This window comes from Nicotiana tomentosiformis, chromosome 6 (assembly GCF_000390325.3).
Source record: "Nicotiana tomentosiformis chromosome 6, ASM39032v3, whole genome shotgun sequence".
Taxonomy (NCBI): Eukaryota; Viridiplantae; Streptophyta; class Magnoliopsida; order Solanales; family Solanaceae; genus Nicotiana; species Nicotiana tomentosiformis.
Window position 1 is genome coordinate 149,700,045 of NC_090817.1, and position 10,722 is coordinate 149,710,766.

Consider the following 10,722-nt stretch of genomic DNA (forward strand, 5'->3'; position numbering starts at 1 on the left):
ATGTCCATATGCACCTTCTTAGGTAGTTCACCCAATAAATCAACTAGGACTTTGACTCTTGCACAACTAAGCCTAGTTTTATTTATTGTAGCCATGTCAAGATGCATCGTCTTTCCCACAGCTGAAGCTATTGAAAACAACACTTCCTTCACAAAGAAAGTAGGCAGTAAGCCTGGAAAAGAAATCCACGCCATCGCCATCGGAGTTTTTCTCCCATATTGAATTTTGCATCGTAAATAAGAGGTCGCAATTGATATTCATACCCATCGTTGGCATTAACATAGTAAGCATGTTTTGATGTGAAATGGATGAAATCTTCCCATAGAGTTAATCTAAGTAGAACATTGTTGATACCCAGTTTTGCCCTCATATTTTTCAAATACATATATACTTTCAAAATAGCATATTTGCATCATTATTTAGTTTATAAACCTATACAAGCATTTTCTATAATTTTCCTATAATTTTTAGAGCTTTAAATTAATTTTTTTTCTTATATTCTAATTATAGATAAAATCCTTTAAATTATTTTGTGATGAATTATTTGCCTAAAATAATTGTTTTGCACCTATAATATATGTTTCAAACATTTTATTTCATTCCATATAATTATATTAGTATTTTAAAGCTATTTATCTAATTTTACAATAATGACCTATATTCTACAAATAATTGCGTTTATTATATTATTTATGCCAAAGTATTATTTTATATTTTTATAAGGTTGAGGTATTATTTTTAAAATAGTTTTACAGCATAAATATTATTTTTACCATTTATTAGAAGTTTTAATAATTTATTTTAAATTAATTTTCAAGGGTTTCAAGAGCTGGCCCAAAACAGGCTAATTGTTGGACCAAATTTTGGCCCAAACCATTCGCCCAATACCCCAATTACCCCAAGACCAACACCAGCGACCCAATACCCTATACCTGTCCATTAACCCGACCCAGCTCTTTTAAAATCCTGGCCGTTGATCTCTAAGATCAACGACCCACAATCAATCCCCCATTTTATTATCCTAACCCCTAACCCTAATCCCTCTTGAACCGCCGCCCTAAAATCCTCTCCCCTCTCTCCCACCGAAACCCTAGCCGCCCTTTCAATCTTCTCCGAATCCATCTCAATCATGGATTCCTTCCATGATTCTCTTGCCTTTTATGTGTTACCTCAGTATTATTTGTAAGACTATGGTGTTACATAGTACTTGCCCCAATTTTGGCAAGTACCAGTCCTCAAATCGAATTCCACCGCCTTCAAACTTTGAGATTAGATGATATTTCGTCTATATGCACTCACTATCAGGCTATATGGTTCGATTCAGTGAGATTTTCGACCATCTGTGCTTTCCTTTTGAACTAGGGTTCGAGATTTTCCTTTATTCTTTATTGATTTTCGATTGATACTCTTCCCTTTCTCGTTTTTGACTGATATTTTCCTTATTTCTGTTTAACCCACTGTATTTCCCTATTTTTACTTTTATTTGCCCTAAGACTGACTTTAATTGATTTTCGTATGATATTTTCCTTATTCTCTGTTCAATCTATTGTATTCCCTTATTTTAAGTGTTATTTGCATGTTATTTTTCCTTATTCTCCGTTTAATTTACTGAACTTCCTATTCTATGTATTATTTTCCCTAAATTGACTCTAATTGATTCTGGCATGCCATATTTTCCTTATTCTGTGTTTAATTTACCGTGTTTCCCTATTTTATATGTTAAATTTGCTACTATATAAACCCCCCTCCCCCCCCCCTAAAACCCCTTGAACAGACCTTTTGAATCTCTTAATCCCTGTTACTATTCTCACTACTCTCCTCACTCACTCACTCACTCACTGTTACACTCGAACACTCTCTAAAATTATTGAATTCGGGGCCGGCTGAAAGCCAAAGCCATTAAACAACCTCCTCCGGTGCAAGCACTGCTCGGAGCCCATTCTTTAGGCTCTTGTGAACTCTGAAGCATCGAGGACTTGGGATTTTTTCTATTACGCTCTTTACTCTTTTGTTCTGCTACTGGTTAGTGTTTTAAACCTTTGCAATGTTCAATTTCTTTCTTTCTTTCTGCGTATGTATTTGAATTACATGAGCATGATAACGTTCAATACTCTGATGTCATTCTGTGATAAGTAAATTCATGGGATAATTTACTATTGTGTTATTCTAATACGTATTCTTCACTATGATTTGCATTCTGTGATTTCTTATCTTCTGAAATGGGTTCTATACCATTTAGCGTCTTAGCATGTTTAGTTTTGAACTTCAATGAAAGTCTATTTTTGATATGAGCCTGACTACTGTGATTGTATGTTGTTAGTTACAAAATTTCTTCATACTTTGTTTTGGGTGCTACCATAACTCTATGGGAACCATCTCCAGTTAAATGAATCTTTTAGTGCTAAGTCCTGTGTATACTGGATTGTCCTTGGCGTATTAGTCCCAACTCTATGGAATGCTGCTTTAAAGTCTTCTTTAAGCATGTTTCATGCTGTCCTGATTTTTAAGAGATAAATACTCTATTTTTCTATTAACTATGACTTTGCTCCTATGCTAATATGTTTTCCATATGCCTTGGTTCATTTGCTACACTATCCTTTCTGTGATTATCACAATGTGTGTCCCTTCATCATGTTTAAATACTGATTAATATGGCATTAGGTTAGACTTAACTTAATTTGGATCTTTAGGTTTCAACTAATTCAACTTCATGCATCTATACATGATAACCTATGTATGTCTGCAAACCTTTTTTCTTCTCCTAAGTCCTATGAGGTTGTCTATGTGGTACTTTGCTATGTAAACCTTGATGAACCTACTGGCCTGCTTGACCAGTTGTACTGTATGCTCAATTTGGTATATTACTTGATTTCTGTCCACTCTCCTTACTTGCTAATCTGATATTCTAAATTCCCATTCTTAGCTATCTAGGTTCCATTGTTGGCCTCCCTAGTGTGAGCACTACTCGGGGTCCAATTGAGGCCTTTGTGAACTCTGACACACTAGGGCTTGGTCCTAGTCATTCTCTCAACCTCCAAAACTATCCCTAATACTCTACTTCCCTGTCATGTACTGTCTATCTATCTATATTGGTTGTTCCAAGTGGTGCAACACTTGGTGCTATGGATAATTGAATTGGTATGGGCTCTTCTATAGACCCATGATCGTGTATTGAACGTGAATCTTTGTTGAAGGCCCAGTAAGGCTGGGTATTTAGTTATTTTATTTGGGCCTGCTGTGGGCCTATTATTACTGTTATGTAACACTGTTACTTTTACTCATTGTTGGGCCTGTAATAATCTTTGTATAAACAATTGGGGTTGTTAGTAAAAGGGAATGTGGTAGATTTTAATATTTACATGTGATGGGTAGATAACATGCCTATAGGACTTAATGATATGTTTTCTATATATGTCGTTCACTCTCTATGCACACTATAGAAATCATGCCATTAGGAGAAGCACACACTTGCACTACTTGTCTACTAGCAAAGCATGAACTCAAATGCTTCAATTATCCTTGTTGATACATGTTGTTAGAAAACCTGCCTATAGGAAATAAATACCGTTTAACTTTCCTTTAATTTGCATTGCTGCAGCATATCCACTAGAGATCATGCCGATAGGACTCTAATCATTTCATTTGTTATTGCATCACATTGTTCACCTAGAAAACCTTCCTATAAGGTTAAAGTATAACAATAAAAATCAGGTTCCCGAGTGCTAATCATTAGAATCCTGTCTATAGGATACCACTGTTCGCCTTAATAATTGTTAATGACGCCCCCTCTCAACATTGTTCATCGCTCGCTTAGGCCATTATCAAGGGCATGCATAATTCTCGGTTTCTCTCGATAGATTTCACTGTCTTTATTACATAATCACCTAGGCACATCATCTACAGGACTAATGACTGGGAATCTGCAATTTCAAAAATCAGTGTGCAACACCCTTTATAATCCTGTCTATGAACAACGCTGGTTCCTAAATTTGCTTGCATGCCTTGAGGCCTTATCACATAGAAATCATGTCTATAGGGATTTAAGTTCCTTAATCTGAACTGCCTAACATGAAAAACCTGTTTTGCGTGCATTTGTTGTTTAAGTGTGGAGGCTAACTTGAGCCCTTAACTGCCCATATGTGAGGTCCAATGTGCTTTTTGTATGTCGCTTAGTTTTAACATTTATGAGCAGCGTAAGTGATGTCTAGAACCACCAAAGATAGAGGTCCAATACCTCCTAGATCATAGGTATGGGACAGGTAGTGCACGCATAAGGTACGACTTATAATTGAATTAGTGCGCTTTAGGTAACAACTTTAACATAGTAATCGGGTAGCAGGAGATGATAGTTTGTGCCTGCTGAATAATATGAGTAACACCCCATCCTGAGGGAGTTACGAAGTATTATTTATGTTGCACGGGGTGATCCTTTAGGCTAAAAAACATAGGCCCCCCTCCTCTTTATATGTTGTTATTAGATCAAAATAGTTGTATCTCTATATTCGCACTAAGGTCTTATTAATCATGTTGTAATAAAGTTCTTTGACTTCTGAATTCCCTTTGTTTACTTGATTACCTAGCTTAATCGTAATCCACATAATCTTAAGTTCAGTCGGGACCCACAGTTGTGGACCTCGAAGAGTGCCTAACACCTTCTCTTTGAGGTAACTTGAGCCCTTACCCGATCTTTGGTAGCGTTGACTAGTCAAACAGAGTTATCTACATAATAGGTGCCGTAACGCACCTTAAAATCGTTAGGTGGCGGCTCTTCTCTTTTAATACCCATTTAAAAGAGTTATCACACGTCGAAGCCCACTTTCGCGAGAAAAATGGGGCCACGATAGCATGGCGACTCTGCTGGAGATTTACACTTAGGCTCTTACCATAATGAACTTAGCTTATGTGGATTAGTTTTCTATGTTATAAAATGCACATTCATTTTCCATCTTTATTTGTTAGATTTGCTATCACATGCACATCCTTTCCCGTTCACCTTTACTTGTTTAAAACCGTTATAACATGCACATCCCTTCCCTTCTTCACCTTTATTTGCTTAAATTTATTATAACATGCATATCCCTTCCCTATTCCCCCTTAGTTGCTCTAACTGCTATTTATTAGCTATATCATGTCTCTCCCACCCCTACTCCCTTGCTTACTTTATTATATTCCCTATATTCCACGAACTAACTTCTTCTTTTGTCTTTCTTTTTACGTCCTTTATGTTTTATCTTAATACTGCGTTTATTGCTTTCACATATTTATCATGCAAATACTTGAAAAAGTGTTATTATTGCTGTATAAAGCATGCTCCACATCATATTCCACTAGTTCCCAACTAATACCATAGTGGCACTTGATGAGTGTCCGCGCTCTTCCAAAATTACCCTTTAAATTGGAAAGGCTTATTTGCGGTAAACTAGTCGATCAGCAGTACAATCAATGGTTCCATGCCTTTTCCTCTCAAGTTTTCAACTTGAGAGTACCAGTCTAGACCCTTCTAGAAACATTGCTCCAATATCAACTTTGCATGCATCATGTCAAACCTAGTATGGGTTAGAACGTTGTCCGTGTGACAATCCACTAAGATAAGCCTTGTCCAAAGCCCGACGGGATTTCTATAATCCCAATGGACACCATCACGTTATGTGCATTACTTGGAGAAAACATGCTGGTATGTTGATCATTAATGTGTAAATAATCAGACCCAGAGGGGGAACGGGCTAACTCTATTTGTTTTTACAGAAAATAAGGCACGAGTTCCCCAGGTTCGGCATGGTTCAAAACATCCCACCTTTGCTGCTTGATTGGTGGAAGAACCTCTCACCTAGTGACAAAAATCATGTGAAAAGGGTCCTCAAAAATTTACTTTCCTTATTGGACATTTGGCCAAATAACGCATTGATTAAGGCCGCTACTATGTTTTGGGATGAGAAAAGAGTTGTCTTTCTCTTTGGTGATGTAGAAATGACCCCTCTCTTAGAGGAAATATGAGGCTTCACTAGGCTGCCATGGGATAGTCTGGGTTTATTAGTACTAAAATATTGCACTCCCCGTGGTTTTTTAAAAATGATGGGTTTCAAGAAAAATGATGAGTTACTCTGTCTGAAGGAGTCATACATACCACTTGAATTCCTTTACGAACGTTATGGCATAGCAAGTCATATCGCCTTTACTGTGATGAACTTGCCGTTACTTCTTTGGGTTGGACACACCGCCAAGTTTTTGTGTTCATTGTCTGTTTCTTGGGGTTGCTGATATTTCCAATGAAAGGGGGGAAGATCCACACTCGCTTAGCCATAATCGCTAGGAATCTAATGGAAGGAATTGAGGGACAAACTTACACTATCATCCCCATGATCTTGGATGAAATGTACCGAGCTCTAGATCGATGCAAGCAGGGGTATGGGCACTTCGAGGGCTGTAATCAGTTACTGCAGGTTTGGTTATTAGAACATTTCTAGAGAGATGAATATCATCAGGAGATTCTGCGATGACCATTGAATGACTACATAGCCTACCATCATCCAAAATGAATGACATTTATCCCAGATAGGTTCGCGCAACCTGGAAGTGCTGTGAGCTGGGTGTGTTTCTTCAGCAATTTGACTGACGAAAAGGTACATTGGATGTTCGAATGGTTCCCTAGCAGCGAGTTCATCATCAGGTCAAGAGAAACCACTCATTTAGTGCTGATCGGGTTAAGAGGAATCTATCCTTATGCTCCTATAAGGGTAATGAGGCAAGCGAGAAGAAAGCAGGTTATACCTCGGGTTTCCAACATGGTCCAGTACAAAGCAGACTTTAAAGGGAACATCATTCCATTCAAGTTCGAGGCACATCATATGTGGAATCAAAAGGTCATCATAGAGAAAGACACTATCGAGCCAGACAGGTACCATGCCGGCCACGTATACTTCTACCCATCATGGTTGGTAGATGATATAGCGGGAGATGTCAAGCCAAGAATTAATCTGAAAAATAGGGTTATAGATGACGCTGCTGAAGCACAAGTCAAGTATAGGATGCTGCACAAGAGGATTTTCGAGTCTGAAGCTAGGCATTTGAAACAACACAAAGTGGATATGGAAGCAATCAACGAATGGAAAGAAATCGCTACTAAATCAACAGAAATATTGGAATATTTGGAGCAAGAGTTAATGGAACTTGAGGGGAAGATGAGGAAGATGCTCTCGGATTGTCAAAATACGGAAGGCAATGAGGGAGGGCATCTAGCAAGGGCTTACCTACTATTGGACATGCGCGACCTAGGGAACTTGATTGATGGATCCAAGAAGGCCAAGCATGGAGAAGGTCCCTCTGGGGCCAAGTAGATTAGGAAATGATGTTCTTTACTACTTTTTAGCTTAGTTTTAGATTTCGATTGTAATAAGGCAAATGACATTAGTAATTTTTCTTATTATTGTCGTTTTAGTAAGGATCTGATTCATTTTCGCATTAATGAAATGACACAATTATTGGCATCAATTTTCTCCAAGTCTATGTGTTGCTTAGGCCTACCTCGGGCACAACGAGGTCCCCAAATTAGGACGCGAATCTATTACATGATTTTGCAAAGCATGTTCAACATTGCAAGCATTCTTTCAATATCCCTTACTGACTTGGTTACTTTTTTGTTTTTCCTTTGCTTTGTTTATTCTCATTCCCCAAAGTTTGGTTCGCGCATACTGGCATCATCCGCATAGCACACTAGATTCAGAGTTCCTCCATCTCCTCCTCCACTAAGTGATCCTAAAGGCAGAAGCAAAGGGAAAGGAAAGATGGACGATTTAAGTAGTATGAGAAAGGACAATGCAGAGAATGTTGAAACTTCAGACGGTCGAAATACTCCAGCACAGAATGAATTAGTCCTACGTCTGGAACAGAAAATATTGGAGCTACAAGGGGAACTTGAGAGCAGGTCCAGAACTTGGCAAATCTTTCCCTCACCCTAAACGTCCCCGACATTAACCAATAAAACACAAACGCCCAAAACACACCACCTCCCCAAAACACACATAATCAAAATCTGCAAAATCCTCCCGCACCACATCAATACGCCACACCTCCTCAGAACCACAACCCTCCACCGGTACCTACCCGTCAACAACACCATCACCACCCAACTCAATACCCACAAACAATCACATACCACACCCCTCAGAATGCACCACAGCCTACTCCTGACCCGCAAAACTCAACCAATGACCACCATTACGCCCAGATTACCGGAGTCCACCAAAGCAATCCCATATATGTGGAAACTTTACCCCATACCCCACAACAGACCCTATACATACCCAAATCTGCCGAGAAGGACCTGCTCATCAAGAACATGGTGAAAGAACTCAAGAAACTTACTGGCAGAGTTCAAAGTGTCGAAGGGGGCAAATGCATTGAGGGTTTGAATTATGAAGATTTGTGTATTCAACCAAATGTAGAACTGCCAGAAGGTTACAAACCTCCTAAGTTCAAAATGTTCGATGGGACTGGTGATTCGAAGGTGCACTTGAGAACGTATTGTGACAAGCTTGTGGGAGTTGGCAAGGATGAAAGAATCCGCATGAAGCTTTTTATGAGGAGCCTCACCGGAGACGCCCTGTCTTGGTACATCAGTCAGAACCCAAAGAAATAGGTTAATTGGGTGAGCATGACATTAGATTTCATAGATCGGTTCAGGTTTAACATAGAAAATGCACCAGACATTTTCTACATTCAGAATCTCAAGAAGAAGCCATCGTAAACTTTCCACGAGTATGCTACTCGGTGGAGGTCGGAAGCTGCAAAAGTAAGGCCAGCACTGGAAGAAGAACAGATGAATAAGTTCTTCGTCAGAGCTCAGGATCCACAATACTACGAAAGACTGATGGTTATTGAAAACCATTAATTTTCTGACATCATCAAATTGGGAGAAAGAATAGAAGAAAGGATCAAAAGCGGAATGGTGACAAATTTTGAAGCACTCCAAGCCATAAAAAGCCTTACAGTCAGGAGGTATCTCCAAGAAGAAAGAAGTAGGTGCGGTGATGGTAGCCCAAGGTCCAAAGTCTCCCCTTATATACCAAACACCCCTACCCTCATATCAGCCTTCACCTCCCAGATACCAACAACCTACCGCCACTTACCATACTTATAACACCCAACCAGCATACTACCACTAACCACCAGCCCGCCAAAACTACCAAAACCTAGACCGAAATTTGACCGTAGACCACCTAGACAATATACCCCAATTGCTGAACCCATAGACCAACTATACGAGAGACTGAAGGCTGCCGGTTATGTCACTCCCATTCCCACTGTTGCTATGGAAAACTCCTCCCAGTGGATTAATCCAAATAAGATATGTGCCTATCACTCAGGCATGAATGGTCATACTATTGATGAGTATCGTACTTTGAAGGATAAGATTCAGACATTAATTGACACCAAAGTCATACAGGCAAAGGAGGCTGCACCCAATGTCCGTTACAATCCTCTCCCGGATCACAGGGGTGAAGGGGTAAACGTGATAGAGACCGATGAAGAATGGGACTCATAGGGGACAATTGGACTCATTCGAGAAGGGGATAACCCTAAAACATCTCCAGTCACTCTCACACCTATCGTGGTACAGATTCAGGCACCGATTGAAGATGAGGTAGTCGCACCAACTCCATTTGATGTTGAGGTAACAACACCCTTCACCATGATGGTGGCACCCACACCATCTTTTAAGTCTAATGCTATACCTTAGGATTATGTTGCGAAAGCAAGAAGGAAAGGAAAGGCAAAAATGGAAGAAACAGGTGCAGCGCAAGGCATGACCAGAACTTGTAGGGTTTATACACCCGAGAATTTGGGAGGAACAAGCAAAGAGCCACCTCTAAACCGCCTGTCATTGAGACTGGTCCAGATGATCTTTGGAGAAAGGTGCAGGCGAGAGAGTATTCTGTGGTTGATTATCTGAACAAAACCCCTGCTCAAATATCCATTTTATCACTGCTGCAAAACTCCGAGGCACATAGGAATACCTTGATGAAGGTGTTGAATGAAGTTTATGTACCAAATAACATCACCATTAGAGATATGGCCAACATGGTAGGGCAAGTGTTAGAAAGCCACAAGATCAATTTTCATGAAGACGAGCTACCCCCTAAAGGACTAAGTCACAACAGGGCACTACATATCACCGTGCAGTTTGAGGACAAATTCATTTCTAGGGTCCTGATAGATGGGGGTTCGAGTCTTAACATTTGTCCACTAACTACTTTGAAAAGGTTGGGTAAAGGTCTGCACGAGATACGAGCAGGGAGTATGAATGTGAAAGCATTTGATGAGTCTCAAAGGGCCACAACTGGGGAGACCAACCTCAGCCTACAGATAGGCCCGATCTGGTTCGATGTTGAGTTTCAAGTATTGGATATATCTGCTACATACAATCTGTTGTTGGGGCGACCATGGATACATGCCACTGGGGTCATGGCTTCTACTCTACATCAGGCCGTGAAGTTTGAGTGGAACCATCAGGAAGTGATCATCCATGGGGACGAAACTAATCCCATTTACACCAATCAAACTGTTCCGGTCGTCGAGAATAGAAGGAAGTTGGGTGGAGAAATATACCATCACGTCGAGCGCGTCAACGCAATTGAAAAAGATAAATGGTGGAGCAGTAAGATAGAAGGCATATTGGCATGGACAGGGTATGAACCTGGCAAGGGTCTCGGTAAGAATATCCAG